This window comes from Rattus norvegicus, chromosome 16 (genome assembly GCF_021556685.1).
Source record: "Rattus norvegicus strain SHRSP/BbbUtx chromosome 16, alternate assembly SHRSP_T2T, whole genome shotgun sequence".
NCBI lineage: Eukaryota > Metazoa > Chordata > Mammalia > Rodentia > Muridae > Rattus > Rattus norvegicus.
In genome coordinates this window covers 75,593,738-75,616,648 of record NC_141549.1, presented here as the reverse complement: position 1 = coordinate 75,616,648, position 22,911 = coordinate 75,593,738, and the positions used below count along the sequence as shown (strand labels likewise).

Here is a 22,911-nt window from a genome sequence, read left to right as displayed (position 1 = left end):
TTGATCAGGGTGATCTCTGTCTGTCCCTTGCTGTGGTCAGCGTGGATGGCAAGCACTGTTCAGCGCGGACTGTCTTTTGTTACAGACTCGAGCAAGGAGTGCTTTTCTAGGTAACTCCAATATGCAGTCGATCAATAATAGATGGACTCAAGTGTGCATCTAGCCCTCAAAAGACAGAACAGAGAAGCAAAGAAAAGCCAGCTGGGTCTCAGGGGGACAGCAGGCGCACATGTTTCACTAGCCACGGTCACCTCACAGCTACAGGAACTGACTTGAGTCTTGAAGCTGGGCTCTGTTTGGCCAGATGTGAGTTTAAAGAATGTGATACAGACTTTCGTGTGCAGAGAGCAGCTTGTCTGGGAATCCTTGAGGGGATTCCAGTAGAGATAAAAAAAAAAAATCGAATCTAGAGACAAACATGGGAAGAGGTAGGAGATAACCTGAAGATCTTTTAAAAGTCACTAGAGGTCTGCAGAGGTCCCCAGCTCTCCTCCACCGGAGGCCCGGAAGCCAGGGACACCTTCCTTTTATGCCTCTTGTTTCTCTCCGATTTCAACCGCAGGGATCAGTGCCCAGGACACTGGTGCATGGCCACAGACAAGGCTTCCTTCTCTCAGATCATTCATTGGGATTCATTCTCCAGCAGGGTGAAAACAGGGCATGGGATAGAAGGAAAGGAAGGAAGAGAAGTTGAAAGCAGGTCCCCCCAGAGATACCTACCAGGGGCCCAGGGAGTCTGTACTCCCCAATAAAGGATACACATCATTAGCAAGCACAGCCGTTGGGGGAAGGGTGTTGGGGTCTCCTAAGATGCTGGTGTGTTCAGCACGTTAGTCTGACTGCTAGTTCATGTATGTGTGCTCTGCTCTTTGTTCCCTTCCCTTGTGTTTGAGACAGGGCCTCAGTGGACCCTAGGCTGGTGACAGGACCTCAGTGGACCCTAGGCTGGTGACAGGACCTCAGTGGACCCTAGGCTAGTGTGGAACTCATCACCCTCTGACCCTGTCTTTCTGAGTACCAGGCTCTGTTTGTTCTTATTACTGTCCATAGAGATCTTCTAGGCTATTTTGTAAATTACAGCATATTTTGCAACTTGACACAAATTGTGTCACCTCACTTTGCAAAATGGCCTTAGGCACCATCTCAAATCAGTTTCTAAACTAGGAGGTCCTTAATAACCAGTTGTAACCAAGTCCCCAGATGAAATGACTTCTTTTTCTATTGTAAGAGGTGCCTACCATTTTTTCCCCTCATGGCCAAGTTTAAAGACCGAGGATCGCATTGTATTGTTTTAAAATACACAGAGAAGCTGAATCGAAGGCTGGCCTCCCAGCTTTCCTCAAGGTTTACAAATCACCCAATGCCCAGTAAAGCAATAGAATCTGCCAGCCCAGCTGCAGGGTAGGACCTCCGTGGTGCTGCTAACGATAATTTCATGTGTTTGTTTTATTTCAAGCGAAGAAATTGGAGATGTCCTCATCTCGCTCAAACTAGTTGAACCCAGCCCTTTCACTTGGGTCTCACTAGAGTCTGGTAGCCTACTTTGGACATCAGGGGTCCTAAGCCCTATTTACAGATCACATTAAAGCCACTGTCTTTTGATCATGAGTTTTATGGAGAGCTGTGACGTTTGATAAAAACTAAATAAATAAATGCAGACTACCAGTGAGTTCGCCTTTCTTAGCCTCTAGTCACTAGGTGTTCCTTACTTTAGATCACCCCACTTCTTTATCCTAATCCTTGGTCCTCAGTGAGGCAGCCTTGAGTCCAGGGCTCTCCCTCTTTTCGCTGGCCGCCTAGAGAGTAAATGCTCTCATGTGCTCTCATTGCTTTGGGGGTGCTCTCATGGTAGGGACAGAGCTGGATTATCACTCTGTACAGAATTTTTAAATATTACCAGAATATTTTAAAGCTCAATAAGCATATATATATATATGTGTGTGTGTGTGTGTGTGTGTATGTGTGTGTGTGTGTGTGTGTGTATATATCTTGCTAGCTGGGGGAGGGGCAGACTTAAAATATCCAACATTAAAATATGTGCCACATATTATCCGTTTGGCCTTCAAAAGCAAAGAGGGACCACACACACACACACACACACACACACACACACACACACAACTCCATTTGTCCCACTTATCCCAGCAATGTTGGGAGCTTATATGAAACCTAAGCAGGATGAAGTTGGCATTATCTGGCTTCTGAACAGGAAGTGTCTGTGTGCATAAAGGCCCCCTTGAGGTTGACCTAGCAGGAGAGCGCAGCTACCCCTTCCCTACTGAGAATGCAAATGAGTGAAGAAATTTTTTATTTTCAAACTGATATGAACTCAGATGTGAGGTAGGGGATGTTCGATTCATGGCAATTGCTACGTGATTTATACGCAGCAGCTCCCAGGAAGAAGGAACGTGAACTCACTCTTTGCTTAGAATTCTTCCCAATAGTCTGGAAGAGAAACCCTTCTCCCTGGCTATTGAGTTTAAAAAATATATACTTAAATCTATGATAAAATCACCTGGGCCCTGGCCAACTCAAACACAGATGATATTTAGAGCACTAGTCATGAACTGATGAGCAGAACACAATTACAGAGTATGGTCTGGCTTGGTTCCAGGGTAGGGTCATGAATTAAAACGTTGTCATGAGAGCAGACAGATAGGACAGACAGGGCTGGGTGCTGGAGAACTCTAGGAGTAAACACAGCATTTTTCACTCACCATTAGTCAATTGTTCAGAAGTAGATGATCCGACGCACACAGTATTTTAGGGAAATTGAGCTTACCAGTTGAGCTGTGTGCAGAGAGGACAAACTTGAGCAGAATTGCAATGATGAAGACCCGTAGTGGGGAGGAGTGGATGTGTATAGCCAGTGGTTTCAAAGAAATAGGAAGGCTTTGAGAGAAAACATGGAGCTAGAAGGAGTTAGAGGTGCAAAACATGAGAGGGATGCCTTTAGCCTTTGGGGCTGAAGATGGGAGGCAGGGCAGGCACACTGGAGAAGGCTATTTAGCTTGCAGATCTGGACATGCTATTTATGATGACTGGTGTGTATACCTTTAAGGATGCAGCACACAGTGTGACTGGGATGGTAGCCATCAGGTGATTCTGGCTAATTCAACCAAGAGACCAGTTTGAGAAGGAAAAGCAGAGAAGACAAGAAAGTTGTCTCTGTGGCATACCAGGCCAAGGTGAGCAGGGTGGGTGGATGGTGGGATTTTATGAAAACAAGTACCAAGAGAGGCAGACAGACACAGGGTCTCCCTGATGTCAAGGGTGTGGATTTCGAGAATTAGCACCTGCTGGTGAGATTCTTGGGTTTAATGGAAGGGTGTAGCTAGGGTGAAAATCCAATGAGGGGAGATTATTTCGAACACAGAGCTATGGCAGGAAGATAAAGATGTTGAGTATCCATCCCCATGATAATTGTGCAGGGCCAGAGAGAATGAGGTGTGAGGTGTGGAGTAGTCACAGCTGGGGAGATAGCAGTGAGACCTTAAGGATATTTTGTTAATGTGCTTGTTTAGTTCTTTAAAAAACTGAAGCATCACTCTTCTGTCTAGTTTTATGTCAACTTGACACAAGCTAACATCGTCGAAGAGTAGGGAACCCAGATTGAGAAAATGCTTCCATGAGATCCAGCTGTAAGGCTTTTTCTCAATTAGTGATCAATTGAGGAGGGCCAACTCATAGTGGGCGGTGCCATGCCTGGGCTGTTGGTCCTGTATTCTATGAGAAAGCAGGCAGAGCAAGCCATGAGGAGCAAGCCAGTAAGGAGCACCCATCCATGGCTTCTGAATCAGTTCCTGCCTCCAGGTTCCTCCCCTGCTTGAGTTCCTGTCTGACTTGGTTTGGTGATGAGCTGTGATGTGGAAGTATAAGGCCAATAAACACTTTCCTCTCCATCTTACTTTTCGTCATGGTGCTTCATTGAAATAATAAACCTGATGCAAACCAGAGGCGTGAGGATGGCGTCAGCGACCCAGCGCTACTCCAATCCCGCGGGAACGGAGCGGGGGAGGGGGCACAGGCATGCTCGCGTATTTTCCATGCCGCAGTCTTGGGTATGTTTCTACATCCGAGGCCGGTCGGATTACAGGATTGCTGGACGATAGGCATGATTGTCGTACCTCAAGGACTAAATGCCCTCTCTACCTGTAAACTTGTCAAGGGGAAATGGGTAATCTTGTCTAATTTTGATTTGTGACTCTTCTGCTCCAAAATCATTTCCTCCTATACTCAAATGATATAATTCTATTATACCTATAAAATTCTATTATAATCAAAAGATATAATTCTATTAAACCTTATAAAGACCTGCCTTTAAAAAAAAAAAAGAAAGAAATAATAAACCTAAGTAAGACTATCAGCTTAAGAGGCATGTTTCCAAATAGCATTGCCCTGGTAATGACCAGGAGAAACCTAAAGATTTAACTTCATGTTTGTACCTTGAAATATTGAGTTTCATAGTCTCTCATGAATGAAAATTAGAAGTGCAAACCTCATATATGGTGATTTCCAATTTTTGTTTTTATAGAATTCTGTGTGTGTGTGTGTGTGTGTGTGTGTGTGTGTGTGTGTGTGTGTGTTTTGAAGGGGTCCTTTTTTTGTTTCTTATTTTGGATTCTGGTTTGTTCAGAAGTATTTGTTTCTTTGTCTGTTTGTTTGCCAGAGAGAGAGAGAGAGAGAGAGAGAGAGAGAGAGAGAGAGAGAGAGAGAGAACATAGGGTTGGGTAGGTGGGGAAAATCTGGAAGAAGATGAGGACTGGGAAACCATGAACAAAATGTACTATATAGAAAGTACTTTCAATTATATATGCATGAGAGGGAGAGGGAGGGAGGGAGGGATGGAGGGAGAGAGAGAGAGAGAGAGAGAGAGAGAGAGAGAGAGAGAGAGAGAGGAGATATTGAGTTTCATTGTAAGAGAGGCTCCATCACTCTTCTCCTAACAATGGCAGTGGTGACTTCCAGCATCATTTCTTCCTGTTCTTCTCAGGCTGAGAGGACAAACTGGAACCAGATGTGTCCTGACCTTCTCACAACCTACACACAGGCATGAGGCCCTGACACATGCCTTAAATGCAGCCCACATGTCACGAATGCAGGCTCTGCTTTCCATGATGGGCCTCACAGTCTGGGGTGCAGCTGCTGGCCACAAAGCCCCAGGCTGGCATTTGACAAAGCACAAGCTTCCTGAGAGGAAACTTGAGAGGGGACAGTATGCCAGTGGGTGGTCACCTTCCCCATCAAGATCTTCCCTTTAAGCCCAAGCCTCATGGGGAAGGAAAATCTGACATGTAATTCTGACCTTTCCAGTGTTCTCAACTGGAAAAGGGACAGAGGTGGGTGCTGTCGGGCCAACCTTTAGAACCTGGAAGGCTACAACATAGAGCATTTCACAAGGGCAGACATCTTGCATTTTATACACACCCCCAAGCAATAGGCCCTTGATGCTTCCTAATGGTTTGACTCCGCTACAAGCATTCATCTTCAATTTTCCTATCACCTTTGACATGTTCTTTAACCTGTGGCACATTGCTCCTTTCAGATTAACCTGAAAATATTTTTCCTTTTACTTCCCCTATTGCCTCTGTCCTTCTCTCTCCAATCTCCCAGTCTCCCACAGTCTCTCTCTCTCTCTCTCTCTCTCTCTCTCTCTCTCTCTCTCTCTCTCTGTGTGTGTGTGTGTCTCCCTCTCTCTCTCTCTGTCTCTGTCTCTCCCTCCCCCTATCAGTGTGTGTCTGTTTCCTTCTTTTTTAACTTTTGAGACAAGGTCTTACTTAGCTGCCCACATTAGTCTTGACCTTAATCTGTAGCCGAGGATAACCTGGAACTTGTGATCTCCAAGAACTGGAATTGCTAACCTATGCCAGCATTCAAACCTTCCTTGCCTGATCGTAAAGGGTTTACTTGAGTATTTTACATTTTCATCTTCAGAATTCATTTTTTAAAATGCACTCAGAATAGCCATGAGGCAATAAACACCTCTTTGTGTCTTACTCTTTAATTTTTTTTCCATTAGCCTATCAATAGTTTTCAATGTGTATTCATAGTTTGCCTGCATGTGTGTATGTGCCATTGGAGTCCCTGGAGCTGGAGTTAAAGACAGGTATGAACTGTCACGTGAGTGCTGGGAATCAAACACGGGTCCACTGGAAGAGCATCTGCCCAGTGCTAGTGACCGCAGAGCCATCACTCCAACCCCTTTCTTGTCTTAATTTGAAAAACAATATATTGGTTTGGGAGAAAAGGATAAAATGTTCCAGCTGAAAAACCGAAAAAAGAAAAATGTAAGAAAACATTTACTATCCCATCAGCCAAATACACCAATAATTCACAGTCAGCTTTCTCTCTGTGTATATCTAGAAAAATGTATGTCTTTTTTTTTTTTTTTGGTTCTTTTTTTCGGAGCTGGGGACCGAACCCAGGGCCTTGCGCTTCCTAGGTAAGCGCTCTACCACTGAGCTAAATCCCCAGCCGAAAAATGTATGTCTTATTCGCTATTTTTATTGCTGTGAATTTTTAAAAAGTGACCAAAAGCCACTTGGGGAGGAAAGTGATTATTTCAGCTTACAGTTTCAGTTTCACATCACAGTCCATCCTCCAAGGCTCAAGTCAGGACAGGGGCTCATACACAGGTCACCAGAGCGGCGCTGCTTACTGGATTTCTCCCCATGGCTTGCTCAGCCTGCTTTCTTGTAGAACCCAGGACCACCCGCCCAGGTGTGCATTGACTTACTGTGATGGTTTGCATATGCTTGGCTCGGGAAGTGGCACTATTAGAAGATGTGACCTTGGGGAGAGAGACCTCACCGCCTGGTCAGGTGGGCAATCCTGAGGCTGCAGAGCGGAGGAGACCACCAACACTGCCCACCCTTGCCCACATCCCTGGCCCAAGAGGCAACTGTATAAGGCCTCTGGGCTCCCGTAGGGGAGGGCCCAGGAGCGGCAGGACCCCTGCGCCTGAGACACCGCCTGAACCTGAAGGAAACAGACCGGATAAACAGTTCTCTGCACCCAAATCCCGTGGGAGGGAGAACTGAACCTTCAGAGAGGCGGGCGCGCCTGGGAGGCCAGAAGAGACTGCACTCTGCGCACGTCCAGACGCCAGAGGAAAACACCAAACGCCATCTGGAACCCTGGTGCACGGAGGCTCCCGGAAAGGGCAGCGCAGATCTTCCCGGTTGCTGCCCCGCGGAGAGAACTTAGGCAGTACCCCACGAGCAAACTTGAGCCTTGGAACCACAGGTAGGACCAACTTTTCCCCTGCAAGAAACCTGCCTGGTGAACTCAAGACACAGGCCCACAGGAACAGCTGAAGACCTGTAGAGAGGAAAAACTACACGCCCGAAAGCAGAACACTCTGTCCCCATAACTGGCTGAAAGAAAACAGGAAAACAGGTCTACAGCACTCCTGACACACAGGCTTATAGGACAGTCTAGCCACTGTCAGAAATAGCAGAACAAAGTAACACTAGAGATAATCTGATGGCGAGAGGCAAGCGCAGGAACCCAAGCAACAGAAACCAAGACTACATGGCATCATCGGAGCCCAATTCTCCCACCTAAATAAACATGGAATATCCAAACACAACAGAAAAGCAAGATCTAGTTTCAAAATCGTATTTGATCATGATGCTGGAGGACTTCAAGAAAGACGTGGAGAACTCCCTTAGAGAACAAGTAGAAGCCTACAGAGAGGAATCGCAAAAATGCCTGAAAGAATTCCAGGAAAACATAAATAAACAAGTAGAAACCCATAGAGAGGAGACACAAAAATCCCTGAAAGAATTCCAGGAAAACACAATCAAACAGTTGAAGGAATTAAAAATGGAAATAGAAGCAATCAAGAAAGAACACATGGAAACAACCCTCAACATAGAAAATCAAAAGAAAAGACAAGGAGCTGTAGATACAAGCTTCACCAACAGAATACAAGAGATGGAAGAGAGAATCTCGGGAGCAGAAGATTCCATAGAAATCATTGACTCAACTGTCAAAGATAATGTAAAGCAGAAAAAGCTACTGGTCCAAAACATACAGGAAATCCAGGACTCAATGAGAAGATCAAACCTAAGGATAATAGGTATAGAAGAGAGTGAAGACTCCCAGCTCAAAGGACCAGTAAAATCTTCAACAAAATCATAGAAGAAAACTTCCCTAACCTAAAAAAAGAGATACCCATAGGCATACAAGAAGCCTACAGAACTCCAAATAGATTGGACCAGAAAAGAAATACCTCCCGTCACATAATAGTCAAAACACCAAACGCACAAAATAAAGAAAGAATATTAAAAGCAGTAAGGGAAAAAGGTCAAGTAACATATAAAGGCAGACCTATCAGAATCACACCAGACTTTTCGCCAGAAACTATGAAGGCCAGAAGATCCTGGACAGATGTCATACAGACCCTAAGAGAACACAAATGCCAGCCCAGGTTACTGTATCCTGCAAAACTCTCAATTAACATAGATGGAGAAACCAAGATATTCCATGACAAAACCAAATTTACACAATATCTTTCTACAAATCCAGCACTACAAAGGATAATAAAGGGTAAAGCACAACATAAGGAGGCAAGCTATACTCTAGAAGAAGCAAGAAACTAATCGTCTTGGCAACAAAACAAAGAGAAGAAAAGCACACAAACATAACCTCACATCCAAATATGAATATAACAGGAAGCAATAATCACTATTCCTTAATATCTCTCAACATCAATGGCCTCAACTCCCCAATAAAAAGACATAGATTAACAAACTGGATACGCAATGAGGACCCTGCATTCTGCTGCCTACAGGAAACACACCTCAGAGACAAAGACAGACACTACCTCAGAGTGAAAGGCTGGAAAACAACTTTCCAAGCAAATGGTCAGAAGAAGCAAGCTGGAGTAGCCATTCTAATATCAAATAAAATCAATTTTCAATTAAAAGTCATCAAAAAAGATAAGGAAGGACACTTCATATTCATCAAAGGAAAAATCCACCAAGATGAACTCTCAATCCTCATCTTCGGTTGGTTTATATACAAGTGTGCAATTTCTAGGCTTGAAAGTAAAATGATGCTATCTGGTGCTGGATAGAGGAGCCTTATTTTTTATTATGGCAGCTTGCTATTTTTGTAACATGGTGATTTGGTTGAACACAATAAAGTACAGTAGTAACTGATCTCCCCTTCTTCCTGGATGAGTGAGCAGATGATTAAATGTTGATGTCAGCATCCTTGAGCATATTCAGATGAGCTTCTGCTTCTGTTGAAAATGATGCTGTGTTTGATTGTGGTCCGAAGCTTTGAAGCACTACTTGGCATCTCCTTCCTTGGAGGTCTCACTGTTTAAACATAACAGATTTGATAGCTTATTGGTAAGGTGAGGTCCAGCTTGTCTCCACTAGGTCATCTTCATGTGAATCCGGTGGTTATACGGTTTTGTTTTAGGGATATTTCATTTTTTTTAATAACGGTTTTAGCTGACATTCATGGAGAGAATGAATCCTTAGAACTGTGCCAATAGTGAAAGGAAATCCTGTCTAGAGTATGTTTCTTTACAAAGCTGTGTCACACCATCCTTTGGGCCCTCTGCTGGAAAAGTAGAATCAAGTCTCAAATAATGCCTTTTAAATTGTATCCTCTAGTACTATAGATGTAGGACAGTAATGTATCATACCTCTGTGGATGTAAAATAGCTTGTACCTGCTTTATGATACATAGTAGTGACCGTGCTTTATCAGAGCTGTTTTTAATGATGTTGCTCAGAATGTTTTCTTTCCAGATGATGACTGAGAAGCTAATTTAAAAAAAATGGTGCCAGGTACCACAAGAGTAACAGAACTGTGCTGTTTTCTTGGGTTTTGTTTTTTTTACTTTTTTCTTTTTTTTTTTAATGGAGTGTGCTGGATGTCTCTACAGTTTTGTTCAGATGACTGCAGAACCTGGAAAAGCTGTTGCTGCTGTTGCTGCATAACACACTGCTATTATTGGTCTTTTTATATAAACATAAATATATATATACAGATATATAATTTGAATTTTTGGAAACTTTAGCTGTGCTGTCAACTTTGGAAAAAAGTATCCCCGTTTACTGTGTTGAGTTGGCACTGTACAGAAATTAACAGCCATATTGGTCTAGAAATGTTGAACTTAAGTTTTTTCCATTTGTACAGGGGTAACGCACTGTATTAAATATGTAAGGTCTTATCTACGTGGGTTTGATTACAAAAACTAATAAAGTATTCTCTAAAAAAAAAAAAAAGAAGATGTGACCTTGTTGGAGGAAGTGTGTCACTGTGGGAGTGGGCTTGGAGACCCTCCTCCTAGCTGCCTGAGGATGCTCAGTCTGTTCCTGGCTTCCTTCAGGTGAAGATGTAGAACTCAGCTCCTCCTGCACCATGCCTGCCTGGATGTCGCAATGCTGCCACGTTCCCACCTTGATGATAATGGAACCTCTGAACCGGTAAGCCAGCCCCAATTAAATGTTGTCCTTTATAAAACATGCTGGTCATGGTGTCTGATCATAGCAATAAGACCCTAACTAAGACACTTACACTGAGCTGGACCCTACACATTGATCATTAATCAATAAAAGCCCCCCCCCAGCACACACACATACACTTGTACACAGGCCAGTCCTCTGCAAGTGTTTTCTCCATCAAGGTGCCTTCTTCCCAGATATGTCTGGGCTTGTGTCAAGTTGATAAAATCCAACCAACACAATGTATATAAATCTTTTCCTTCAAAATAATATACCTCAGTGGGTCTCAACCTTCCTAATACTGTGACCCTTTAACATAGTTCCTTATACTGTGGTGACCCCAACCATAAAATTATTCTTTATACCACCTCATAAATGTAATTTTGTTCCTGTTATGAATTGTAACGTAATTATCTGTGTGTTTTCCAATAGCTTTAGGCAGTCCCTTTGAAAGTTTCCTTCAACCACCAAAAGGGGGCTCGACCTGCAAGTTGAGAACCATTTGATGTACATGAATTTATATAAGAAATCTAGCATGGCTGTCCTCTGAGAGGCTCTACCAGCAGCTAACTGAGACAGAAGCAGATACTTAGAGCCAGCCATTGAACTGAGGTCAAGCACTCCTATGGAAGAGTGAGGGGAAGAACTGAAGGAGGTAAAGGGGATGACAACCCCAGAGGAAGAACATTCCCTGGACCCCTGGGAGCTCACAGAGACTAAGCCACCCACCAACCAAAGCATACATGAGCTTCTCCATCGTCAGTGGCACATGCGTAGCAGAGGACTAACTTGTCTGGCCTCAGTGGGAGAGGGTGCACCTATCCTGTAGAGACTTGATGCTCCAGAGAACAGAGATGTCTGGAGGAGAAGATGGGGCGAGGTGGATGGGTGTGAGTGTGTGGAAGAACATTCAGACGCAATGACTAGGGGAGTGTGGATGGGGTGAAGCATTCTGGGAAGGGAAACCTGGAGGGGGACATTTGAAATATTAATTAATTAATTAATTAATTAAAAAAGAAGTTTCCACTTAGTAAGCTATTGCCTTCTCGATTGGTAGTTGCATCATATGGCATAATATAGACACACACACACACACACACACACACACACTGGGCTTTTTAACTGATCTTCACTTGGTAGACATGTACAGTAAGATGATTTCTTTCTTTTCACTCAAGCTTCAAACAGAAATCTTATGCATACTGGATTTTCATTTTTTTCTCTGTGCACACGTTTGTTAGTAGATCAGCAGCCCCTCCCCCCTCAGTGCTTCTTGCCCCCGTCCAGGTCAACTCTGTGGATCTTCAGGGTATGTTTTGAACACCTGAAGGGTTTACCATTTTAGGTTCTGAAGCAAACAAGGTAAAACTGAAGGATAGGAGGAGTTACACAGAGCTAGACCTTGGTCACCAAATATATATCACTAAATAGTGGAGATTTAAAAAAATATATCAAATTTGGCAGCCAGTGTAGTAATTATTAAAAAACAAACACCATTTGGTGGGGTAACTGTAGAAGGAGTCACTGCATTGAGGGGAGAGTTCCTGGCACTTGAGCATGTCTGTGCTGAGGCGGGGGAGTCATTTTTAGCAATTACCAGGCCTTTGGTCCTCAGGGAAATCATGAGCAGGTTGATCTCTTCTATTTCATTTTGATGTGAGTTCCTAAGAGTCCAGCATGGAACTAATATTACTTTGCTCTTTAACTTCACCGCTAAAGTCGAAAACCATCCCTCCCCATCCCAGAAAGGGTGATTTAAGCTTTAACTAGGGATGTTTGAAAACCAAAGTTTGACAGGTAAACTGAAAGATGTTTGGTACCATAGAGCCTTTCATAACTCGTACTAAAATGAGAATTCTTCTGATTTCTATTGATAAACTTCACATTCAAATATCCTGGGTCTGAAATGGAACCAACCTCCTCTTGTTCTTCCCTAACAGGCATCTGGAATAACAGTTCATACACATTTTCTAGGTTGCAGAACATGGGAAACACAAAGAAGAAGAAGCATGTGAGAGAGACCTGCACATTCTGGTGTTGTGTTGACCCCTAGTTATAAAGGAGGAAACACGGGACGTACAAAGGCCCATAGAGCGTGTCCATCACATGAGCAGGAGATGTAGCAACTGAACAGCACTTCACTTAGCAGGTTCAAGAGGAGCTGTGTACCCAGGACAGGCATGATGCTACATTCTGTGCCTCAGTATCAATGACTTCTAGAGACAGACGCTTTCTCAAATACAGATTCGACTTATAAATAAATAAGGATCTCAAAATATAAAGCAAGATATATCTTTTCTTGGTAGGTGACTCTTAGCTTCTGTTGGCCTCTGAGTGATAGGTAGCATCTTAGAAGAGAATTCCAAAGGAGAAAACAGTGTGTGTGTGTGTGTGTGTGTGTGTGTGTGTGTGTGTGTGTGTGTCTGTGTGTGTGTCTGTATGTGTGTGTCTGTGTGTGTGTGTCTGTGTGTGTCTGTTTGTGTGTCTGTGTGTGTGTCTGTGTGTGTCTGTGTGTGTGTCTGTGTGTGTGTCTGTGTGTGTCTGTGCGTGTGTGTGTGTGTGTGGTGTGTGTGTGTGTGTGTGTGTGTGTGTGTGTGTGTGTATGTTAGTGTTTTAAAGACTTGCCTGTCTTTAGCAAGGACAGCTATGACTCCAGTGTCCCCAGCCCGTGAAGCCTTTGAGATGTAAGGTAGAGCATAGGGAAGGAGAGCCTCCAAGTAAAGGTAAGGATTCTGTTTTGACTGGAGCTCCTGCTTCTTTTAAATGCAGGTCACATCCTTGACTACTACCCGAGTCTCTTTTCATAGCTGGAGTTTTTATTTGAAGGGCTCCTCAAACTTTAAGAATGCACTGACAATAAAAGCGGGCATATTTAAATTGCTAAGGTGAGACTTCTTCCTGCAACTTGGATTGATAAATGAGAGAAGGGAAGAGAGAAGACAGTTGTCTTTTTTTTTCCTACTGCATTCTTTTCCTTTTAGCTTTTATACCTATTTAATAAAACCCTTATGCAACAGAGAAAGAAAGAGAGGGAGAAAGAAAGGGAGAAAGAGAGGGAGGGGGAGGGGGAAAGGGAGGGAAGGCGAGAGACAGAGAGAGATGGAAAGAGAGAGAGACAACTGGCTAGCTTCATAATCTGTGACATAAATTATGTCAGAAATATGGAATTTTGTTTGATGGAGAGACCCATCCAGTCCCTTGTCTCAGTGGCTTCTGCGCTGATCTGAAGTGTTAGTGTCTGAATCGGGAGGACCAGTCTTCACTCTTCATCTGTGCCAATCACTACTCTAGCCTTCATTATCAGCGTGGATTGATTTCTAGAGTTCTCCTGGTTTACACACAACACAGTAAAACCCACAGCAACCCACTGGAGGCTCTTCACTATCTCGCCACTGTTTGTTTGTTTGTTTGTTTGTTCGTTTGTTTGTTTGTTTGTTTGTTGCACAACTGTGCTAGTCTGTCCAGGTGTGCAAGCCTTTTTTGTTTAGCATGATGTCATTGGAGAGTCATCAGAGGGCAAGTGTTGACGAGGTATGAATGGTCAAGAAGGGATGTGAGATGTGTGAAGGGCTGGGTGAAATGGGAGAGGGTCTTTATTCATCCTTCGTTAGCTTTGGAGTGACAGCAGCAGAGTACATGGTCATGAGCACAGATATGAACACCCTGTATTTGTTAGCTCCTTTATTCCTCAGCAACTCTAGGTCACAGGTGTCATTACAGCCTAAGGCTGGGGGTCAGAAGGGCCATGGCTCTCAAAGAAACTACGTGATTCTTTTCTATTCCATTGTTTGTACAAAATAAAATCCAAAACCAAAAACAGAAAACAAAACCGCAGTTAGAATCTGTGCTTCACCCTGATACTCAGTGTTTCTCAAAGGAGATGTTCACTTCAGAATGAAAATGAGTTTTGAAGTAATTACAAAAAAAAAAATACACTGAACTGGAGTAGTGGTACATGACTGTAATCTCAGCACTTGGGAGGAAGTTGAGGCAGGAGGCTTGTGAGTTTTAAGGCCAACCTGGATACCTGGGTTAACATAACAAGACTGTCTCAAGAAAAAGAAGAAAGAAAGAAAATAGAAGACTCTCATTCCATACAATTACTGATCTAAATTATTCGTTTGTTTTTGTTTCATTTTGCTTTTGTTTTCTCTCTGAGATACAGTTCTGCACTATAGTCCATGCTACTCTGACATTCACTATCTTCCTGCTTCCGCCTCTCAGCTGCTGGACTTCCTGTGTGAGCCACCAAACCTGACTACCACTTTAAATAATTTCTGGAATCCAGACACATCTTGGGCTCATTTGTAGAGAAGGGGTACATTTGTAGAAGTAATACGCAGTTGAAGTATTTTCATAAATCACAATCTGAATACTTCCTCCTTGTCTAAGCTAGCAGGATGACACTGTCTGAAGGCATCAACAGGAGACCTCAGATGGGGCCGTGCACAAGCAAAGACACTGGCGTCAAAACAGAAAATTCCTCCTGCATAACTCAAGACAACAGGCACACTGGATAAGGTCTGCCCAAATCCACTTCTTTCCTCTTAATGCCCACCCTAAAAGCCCTGCCTCCCCAACAGTATCTAAGTTACCAAAGGTTAGATAGTGGTCTAAACAGAAGGCGGAGAGGTGGTAACACAATTGCATACCCCTAATAGATGATACCCTAATGTGTATCTTGTAAATGACTGGAAATAGGAGGCAATAACCTAGGGAAGAGGACCCAGCAAGCTAAAGAGAGCTGCTTGACAAATTCATAGGGACTAGTGAACCATGAGAGATACAGTGTCAGACATAACAACTTGCTCCAATAGGAAAAAATAAAAAATAAGCATTAGACAAGACTTTGAGTAACTGCATGCTTCCCCAGAGTAACAGATTAAAGCTACATCGTTGTTGCTAGAAATCCCAAAAAAGGTCTATTGTCTTAAACTCAACCTACTTGTCATATAGAGGCAGCAGTCGGGTGTTTCTTTTTTCAAATGCACAGTTTACTGTTCACACATCAGGAGAAGAGAAACAATTCACAGCAACTGAAGCTAACGACCTAACAATCTAGCTCTAAGAGATGCCATAATATCCAATGGCAGAGTTCATTCACATTCATAGCAGCACCAGCAGGTCCCCGTCCAATTGCCCAATGCACAGCAGGTCAGCATGTTCATATTGACTGGGGGGGAAGGACAGTGAGTGGGTACTGGTTCTGTAGCAGATCTCCCTTGAGAGCAATGGAGGCTAGATGGTCACAGCATCAGTTGTGGTTGGCCAGATCAATCAGGGTGCAGTACAGCCAAAGGTTACCAAGGTCAGAGCCAGGCTAGAGGCGGGAGATTCTAGCAGGAGACATGGTCACTGGAAGGGTGCCTTGTTGCTAGCATAGAGCATTGAGGTGAGTTAGAAACCAATGTGCCTGAGATTTTATGGCCCTTCAGACATTTTGTTGCCTGGTCCTGGTTGTTGTCAGCCTCTCATTTCCAGGTGCTGGCTTCTGCTGTCAACACATTCTTATTTTATTTTGTATTCTGAGTGTTCAGTGATGCTCTGGAAGTGCTACCAAACCATGCCCCCACGAAGTGTTCCTTAAGATGAATAACTGACAGCACCATTTGGAATCACAGGCAAAGACTCTGGTTCCATTGGAGTTGGTGATGCTCCTTGCCTGATGGGAGAACTCTATGCTTATCATCCTCAATTTTCTGGAACAAGTTGGACACTGCTCCCTCCAGGGAGGAAATGGTTCACTGCTGGGTTCACTGCATTTAAAGGCAAGGGGAGGGAGTTGTCTCTCCAGTTCTCTGCTGGGCCTTCTTTTCAGACCAATACCTGTTGGCTAGGCCCATGTGGAGTTACACTCGTAATATTCTCGGAGGCATTAACCCTGGGATCTGTGCTCAGTCACAGCACTTATGGCAATGATGCTATAAAAGTACTGTGGAGGAGGAGGAAAAAGATATTCTGCAGGTGTGCTTTGTCCTGGCAAAATGCCATAGCACTCCCCTGTTGAAGGCCGTGATGGGAGCTGGCAGAGGCCTCTAAAGATGGCGGGTTGGAAGATGCGGGAGCCTGCTTAAGGTATTAACAAATTAATGCTTCACCTTCACACCATCCGAGAGGAAGGCTTGGCCAGCGTTGGCTGTGTCACTCCGCGCCCCTGCCACACTCCAACCCCAGCATCTCCCTGGTGTGCACCTCAGAGCTCGGCTCATACCAGGTTAGCTCTTGTTGAGTATGTACGTTCCTCACTGTCATTTACTGTCCTCTTCAGTGTTATTTTTACTTCACGTACACCATGACTGCGTGACGGAGCTACCTCATACGGAGAGCTCTCCGGGGGCCGGGTCCCTTTCTTTGTCAGTCTACACAAGGCTTGAGGAAGCAACTGCGCACGCAGTGCATCTGCTTAGTCGGTTATTTTCACGGGAGCGGCTGGCTCGCTGTTTTAGTAGCAGGTTTAGTAAGAGACAGACTGAGGACTGAGCCGTAGGAAGCTGAACTGAAAGCACAGGCTGGTGCAGGGCGGAGTTTCCAGGTCCCAGATGCTCGGCGCTCAGCTTTGCGAGCCACTTCCTTCAAGTGCGGCCATTTTCTTATCATCCCCCTTCATCGCTGGGTATCCCCTGAGTTCTCTCCTTTGGCCCCACCCCAGGGTTCTATTCTGCTCCCTTCCTTCATCGCATAACTTTTAATATGACTCGATGTCTGAATCTTCCCTCTGTCTCATTTACATCTCCACAAGAATGCAATGGGCAGTAGCTGTAATAGCAGCAGCAGCGCTGTCATGGAATGAGCGTGACCTGCCACTTGGAACATGCGTGCACACTAATGCTTAGGGAGACAAATCGGGGAATCATTTCCGTTTTACTCCTGGTTGCTGTGGAAAGTGTGTGTGTCACAGTGCCAGTGTAGCTACAGTGTTGTGACTCCCATCTTTAGTCACACTTTCCTCACTCACAGGACCATCTCACTGTGTGCTGAATGATCCTAGAGAGCAGAGGTCTCATCAACTCCTTGAATAGGGTGTCTATAGATATAACATTCTATCATCAAATGCTTGAACACCTGGTACAGTGAAATTGATGGAGAGAGAGAGAGAGATGCTAAAAGTAACCCCCAAAGGAAAGTTCTGATATTCTAGTAAGAAACAGACATCACATAGTCATAGTTTAGTTCTGAGAAAGATGCACCCCAAGTGACTATGACACTAGAAGCTGGCGACCTCCCTTAAGAGGAGTGATGAGCATTAACTGCTCAAGGCTAGTCTGCTTCTCCTCCAGGAGAAGTGAGTTTCCTTTATTCTTAGATAGCCTCTACTAAGTCAGAACATTTTCTTAGATAGAAACATATTACTTACTTCATATTAGGAGCTACAAGTTCCAAGTTCCACAAGTAAAGAAATGTTCTTGAGTCATTCTCCAGCCCAGGGAAATAAGAAAAGTAAAACAACTAGGCAATGGTTGTCAGAGATACAACTGTACACGCCCCCATCGCTTGCTACTGTCCTTCCCCACTTCAGGCAATGGTTGCCAAAGGTACAGCTGTTCCCACCCCCATTGCTTGCCACTGCCCTTCCCCACTGCTTGCTAGGTCATCTTAGTCCCCTTGGTCTTCAGCGTAGTTCTTTCAAACACTGATGTCCAACTGGCACGGTACAACCACGTGTTAGACTCGCACATCTTTTAAAAGTGAAAGATCTAAATTTGTTTCTAAATTGGAGTAGAAGGAAAAGAGTAGGTAGAAGACCCAGAAGCAGCTAGATGTGCTCTCATGCTGGTCCAAAGGCCTGGGTTGGAGCCTAAGCCCCATCAGGAGAAATGACTTCAGTGTTGTCCTCCGACCTCCACAGACATGGGAGGGCACTTACGCACCTGAACCCCCTCCACACATACACAAGTAAACTTCAATGATATAGAAAGAAGAGAAACACACTGAAAACCTTTATGCACGAACACTGCATCAAATAAAAGCTCAGCTGCCCCAAGGCTTAAACTGAGTACCAAACTTAGAAACAAATCCAGTGGCTGAAAAGGACTGACCAAAATGTTATTGAATCCCATGACTTACAGACAAACCCTTTGGGAATTTATTCAAGAACATTTACAGATGTTTTATGCTGTCTTAAATTAGTTTTCAAATGTACTCACTGAACCTTAAAATATAGTAAAGGGGAATCCAGAAATAGGCAGGACTAGCTTTCAGTGATGATATGAGGCACTTAAGCCAACTGAAGAGAAGAAAGAAAGGGAGACAAGTCAGTTATATCTCAGAAGTGAGTGTTGGGTGTTGAGGAAGGGGCAAAGACTTGCATGCAATAGAAATAGCCTTAAGAAACATTGTATTATAAACAGAAAAGCAAAGAGAAAAAATGCACAGATGAACCCAAGATATTTAGAGAAATCCATTAATCATCTATGAAGGATGATCTAGATTTGTTTGTATTTATTGAAAATGGCCATAGTATAGATTTTTTTGGTGCTTGAAGAATCCTTTGGCTGCTCCTGAACTTTATAGTGTCAGCTATTGCTGCCTGTGGTCACTTATAATCATCTGTTGTCTGGTGTGTTATCATGCTGGGACAGATTTTTCTCTTGCCCCTGATTATCTTCCAGAACCTGGAGCTCTGGTGGGGGTGATAGAATAAAAGATGGGGGAGGAAGGAGATGGCTCTTCAAGTTTTCCGTCCCAGAAACTCCATTTCTTGAGCAGGAACGAGCTGCCAGTTCCATGAATTCATGTAAGACCTCCAGGAAGAACCTATACTGAACCTTTCTGAATCTCTGACACTCGATACAGTGAGAAGAATTAATGATTGTTGTGTGTACAAGAAAGCTTTATGTATGTGGCAACTCTAACTAGAACTCTGAACATTCCGATTTGTCTTCATCAAAACAATGAGTGCTTAAACATTACTTATTAAGTAAAAGAATAAATATCAGGGAGTCTGGATGGGAGATGGGGGTGATCAGATACCAAACCCTATTCTATTCACCTCCAGACTGACCCTAGAATGAAGGAATGAAAGCCTTCACTATACAAAGCAAGTTCACTTTATCTTGACTTTGGTGAAAAGGATATTTTAAAAAATTATAGTCAAGGAAATGTGGTTGCTGACTGCTGGTACAGAAGAGTAGTTTAAACTAGGCATCAGGTTTCTATAACCCCAGCAGGAAGGATACTGAACCAGGAACTATATTGTACTACTCTGTCTTACACACACACACACACACACACACACACACACACACACACACACACACAGAGGCCAAAAAAAAAAATTCCAGGCATGGTGTACATGCCTATAATCCCTGTCTCTGAGAAGTAGTGTCTGGGGAATCTAGAGTTCAAGGCTGGTCTTAGCTACATAGGAATTTGAAGCTAGACTAGTAGCAGTTGAGACACTAGGAAGGTAGGTAGGTAGGTAGATAGGTAAGTAGAGAGAGAGAGAGAGAGAGAGAGAGAGAGAGAGAGAGAAATTCTTATACTACCCTTGTGAATTTCTTATTTTCAACTCATGGCCAAGACTGGGCTGGATTTCCCCAGCTATTTTAAGAACCTTAGAACAGATGATAATACAGGGCTTGCATTGTATGAAATCCCAGAGCTGGTAGAGTTTTGGAGAACAGTTAATGGACAAGTTTCCATTTTAATAAAGTGACACAGAAATTTCATGTGAAATGCAAATGCTGTTGAACCAATGCATGTGAGGACACGTACACCCAACCCCCAGTGTCCAAGAGCATTTTCCAGAAGGAACCAGGAATCCTCAATGAAATTTTGGACTGAGGTAGAAAATAAACAAGGTGAGCCTGGATTACTTTGTAGTGCTATAAAATGGAAAAATTATCAAATGAACCAAAAATCCCATACTGGTGGAACAAAGGCTACTGTGTGATTCTTGGCCTTCCTAATACTGAGACCCCTTAATACAGTTCCTCATGTTATAGTGACCCCCCCAAGCATAAAATCATTGCTAACTCGTAACTGTAACTTCACTAAGTTTATGAATCATAATACATATATCTTATATTTCTAATGTTCTTAGGGAACTCGTATGAAAGGGTCATTTGACCTCTCAAAGGGTCACTCCCTTTGAGAACCACTGTGCTACAGCCATTTGAGCAAACAAAGAAATAAATAGTAGTATTGGGTGGAAGCCAAAAAAATTAAAAAAACTAACTATCCACAGATTCACAAGTATGTAACAAATGGTTGGATAAATAACTAAAAAGAAATAAAACTTTCTATGTAGAACTCTGTGGCCATTTGAATATACTTGGCCCAGGGAGTGGCATTACTAGGAGGTGTGGCCTTGTGGGAGAAAGTGTGTCACTGTGGGTGTGGGCTTTGAGAGCTTCTTCCTAGCTGCCTGGAAGCCAGTCTTTTCCTGTTTGCTTCCAGAACACAATGTTGAACTCTTAGCTCCTCTAACGCCATGCCTGCCTAGACAGTGCCTCCCGCCATGATGATAATGGATTGAACCTCTGAACCTATAAGCCAGCCCCAATAAAATGTTGTCCTTTATAAGAGTTGCTGTGGTCATGGTATCTCTTCACAACAATGAACCCCTAACTAAGACAAACTCTCAGTAAACCTGGCAGATAATTCAACTTTAAATGGGTGTCCCCTATTGCCTCATGCTTTTATTGTCAGGGTGGGGCACATAATGACTCTGCCCAGGGAGTGCCAGGTAGTGGGGTGGGAGGAGGCAGCTGGCTGAGCACCATGAAGGCAGAAAAACCCTCAATCCAGGTGGGCAAGGTTCAGTCACAGTAAGTAATGTCACAGTGTGCTTCCTTCACAGGGTATGACCAGGAAGGTACACTGTGGAGTCTCTTAATCGCTGTGGTCTTTTGTCCTGAAATGCATGATCAGTCAAGGCAAGAGAAAGCAGCAACTTCCGATTTTGCTACACTTTTAAAGAAAAGAAAAGAAATTTCTAGAAATAACCATAACCAAGAAGAACATGACCATCAAGTTTCACCTATCCTGGAGTCTAAAGATTCAGAGCATTGGGGGAATTAAAAGAATCTCAGTCAAATATTGTCTTCACTTAATGATGATGTATGTGTATTGCAAATAGTATGGAGATTTCTCAGTCCTCTAAAAGTCTACCAATTCCTCCAGGGTGTCTATTCGAACAGGAGGAGAGCTTTAGACCAAAGCAGCACTCCCGTCCACCGATCCTTGAGTACTCTTTGCTGTGGCCCAAATACAGAACTGACCCAGATGCCCTTCCGTGAATGAGTGGATACATGTATCATTTCGATGAGAAGCACACCTCCCTACAGAATGATGCGATCCTGTCGTAGGTTGCAACACGGATGGATCAAGTTGGAGAATGGAATGTTGAGTGAAATTAGAGAGAGCCAGAAAGACAAACTGCCGGTGTATGGATGGCAGTCAGCTGTGCTGGGAAGGGAAAGGGACCCAAAAGAAATGAAGGGGGACTGTAAGGGACAGCGAAAGGTGATGTGTGTGTGGGGAGGTGTTCTTAGGTGCAGAACGGGTGGGTGGACATGATTAAAACAGCGTCTGCACATACAGAAAAGCTCGTCAACTGACTCTTTAGTTTGCCTACTGTATACAAAGCAAGGCAGTCCAAATGCTCATGCTGCTCGTAAATGGTGACAAATACACCTGCCAATAGGAAATCTCTGTAAGGTGGGGAGCTGGGTGAGAACAGGCGTGAGTATCTAAATTGCCTTTGGGCATTCTGTAAATCGCTCAGTGTTCTAAAACAGCCCATTTAAAACAGAACGAGACAACAACAAAATATGACCTCACGTGTCTCAGAGGCAAGAAGGGTTCACTGTGTTCCCAGCTGCTTGTGCGGACTCTTCCACTCCGAGGAGCAGCTAGACAAAGGCCGCGTACACCTATGTGTGGGGTGTTTATAAAGGGAGCTCAAACTGCTTGCCAGCTTGGGTGATTAATAGTCAGGACTCTTCCGCTGTACGCAGTTCCAAGGATTCAGAAAATGGTTCCAGTCATCTGCCCACTCCCTCTCTATTGTGTTTAATTTATGGACTATGGATTCCAGAGTAGTAGACACTCAAAAACAATAGCAGCTTGTTCCAAGGAATTAGGGTGCCAAGGGCGCCCGGGCCCACGCTTCTCAGAAACAAAGAAGAGATGTTTAAGTATGAGGACGGAATGGTAGCTTTCCACAGTCGAGACGGTCTCAGATCAAATATTACATCTGGTAACTCCCAACCCCTTCCCACTTAGCAAGCCCTAAGGGGTTGCTTTGAAGAGATAATGCTCAGCCTTCTGTGGTTACTAAAGGTTAAAATATTGCCTTAAACACTGTGGGGAAACCCTATGGAAGACACAGTTTCAAAACAAGGGGAAACATATCCAAACCTGCGAATGAATCTTCAAAAAGGCAGTTTTCCCTTGAAATCTTTCAAAAAAAAAAAACTACTAAAAAGTTTGTAATCAAC

General features: G+C 43.7%; 1 protein-coding gene and 1 long non-coding RNA gene across 1 annotated transcript in view; one reads left to right on the top strand and one right to left on the bottom strand.

Annotated features, from left to right (window-relative positions):
- The window catches only part of LOC120097515 (uncharacterized), a 97,928-nt gene extending 86,430 nt beyond the window's left edge, over positions 1-11,498 (top strand). The window contains 2 exon segments of the long non-coding RNA NR_190675.1: positions 10,354-10,450; positions 10,901-11,498. This is a non-coding gene — a long non-coding RNA (uncharacterized LOC120097515).
- Positions 1-22,911, bottom strand: part of Erich1 (glutamate-rich 1) — a gene marked incomplete at its 5' end in the record, with an annotated part of 52,793,804 nt that overhangs the window by 8,047,715 nt on the left and 44,723,178 nt on the right.